The following is a 2,133-nucleotide window of genomic DNA, read 5'->3' on the forward strand; positions in this document are numbered from 1 at the left end:
GAAGATCACAGGCCATTGGGTGAAAAGTCTTATGGATCCACTGGTGGTGGAAGCATCTCCAGAGCTCTGGCTGCCATCAGCATGGCTTCATGTGGCTTGTCAACAGGAATGTGAAGCAGAGAGTGCTTCCCTCTTCCAGGGAGGAAGAGAGGAATTTCCCAGAATCCTCATAAGAAGGCCACGCCCACAAAGAGGGATCATCCGGCTATGTATGACCTGATCGACAGACTAGACTCCACCCCTTCACTCTTAATATCCTCAAGTTAACACGAGATTATGTACCTACCACACCTTGGAAAGAATGGGAATCCCAGAACACTTAATTGTGCTGATAATGAACCTGTATATGAATCAAGAAGCAGTTGTGTGAACAGAACAAGGAACTACTATATGGTTTAAATTCAGAAAAGGTGTGTGTCTAGGTTGTATCCTCTCACCATATTTGCTCAATCTGAATGCTGAGCAAATAATCAGATAAACTAGATTATATGAAAAAGAATATGGTATCAAGATTGGAAGAAGGCTTTATTAACATCTTGCAATATTCAGATGACACAACCTTTCTTACAGTGAGAAGGGCTTAACACACTTACTGATGAAGGTCATGAATTAAAGCCTTCAATATGGATTATAACTCTGTGTAAAGAAAACAAAAAATACTGACTGCCCCTGCCTTGGTCCTACCAGCTGTCCTAGCAACTCTGGCAGTGGGCAGAGTGGTAGCAGGCAGGAAACCCAACTTGCAGAAAGATCTTGCTGCCCCACAGTCAACAGGCATGGTGCAGGGGCCTTTTCACATCCACGATGCCCCAAAGGAAGGCCAGCTAGGCAGAAGAGGTGGTGGAGGAGCCTAAGAGGAGATTGGAGAAGTCAGTGAAACCTGTGCCAGCAAAAGTAGAGATGAAGCCCAAAATTGCAGCAGGAAAAGATACATCTTTAGACAAAATAAAATAAAATAAAAGTACAAGCAAAAGGAAAAGGAGGAGCAAAGGGAAAACAGGCTGAAATCACTAACCAAGAAACTAAAGATTTACCTGCTCAAAATGGAGAATTGAAAAACGAGGAGAGTCCAGCCTCTGATTTAGCAGGAGAAAAAGAAGCCAAGACTGATTAATGTTTATCTACCAGGTCTTATCAGTGGGTCCTGTTACCTCCCTTCTTGTACAATCCAGAGGAATAGTTTTTATCAACTTTTTTGTAAATGCAACTTTTTCAGTAGCCCCAGAAACATTTTAAGGAGGAGGAAATCCCACTTCTTCCTATTTTTAAAAGTGTAAATGCTTTTCCTGGTTGTTTCTTTTTGGGTACAACCATAAAATAGTGGGATGTTAAATTGTGGGAAGATGTGACCGCCTTGCGTGTCAATGTAACATTCAATGGGATGGGGGTAATACAAAGCATACTCAATGGCAATTTGAAATCACTGTCATGAGTTTGTATGACTTGGACATTTAAAATTTTGCTTCCATGTTTTGTTTTGTTTTTAGTAGAATTATATCTGAAAACCATTCCGTCATTGTGGCGTTCTTGTCAGAATTGTGTGCGTTCTGTAACACCTTTGGATGTGGTAATCCAGTTTTCCTGATAACTTTGTTATATTCTGTGAAGGATTGAATATTTGAGGGTGTAGTGTGTGACATTAAGTTTTGAATTAATGGGACTTAAGATGTAACAGCTTATCAACATTTGAAGATAATGGTACTTGATAACCTCTTTTTAAAAATTGCCTCCAAATTTAAAGATTGAAAAATCACTGGATTTAGAAACAAATTGTATCTACATGCTGTTTTAAGATTTATGTACGTGTATTAAGAATTGTGTACAAATTGTTTGTGTCTCTGTACTGATCTCAAAACAACCAATAAAATGTCAGTTACAAAAGAAAGAAAGAAAGAAAACAACAGCCTTTATAATTGGACCAATAGGTAATACCATAACAATCAGATAAAAGATTGAAGTTGTCAAAGATTTAATCTTGCTTGAATCCACAATCAATGCTCATGAAGCAGCAATCCAGGGATCAAACGATGCACCTCACTGAACACATTTGCTACACAGGAATGTTACTTTGAGGAGTAAGGTGCCCCTGAGCCAAACCAAGGCATTTTCAACCCCCTCATACACATGTGACAA

Source organism: Echinops telfairi, unplaced genomic scaffold, assembly GCF_000313985.2.
Source record: "Echinops telfairi isolate 266 unplaced genomic scaffold, ASM31398v2 ScPeMD7_63;HRSCAF=240, whole genome shotgun sequence".
Classification (NCBI taxonomy): Eukaryota; Metazoa; Chordata; class Mammalia; order Afrosoricida; family Tenrecidae; genus Echinops; species Echinops telfairi.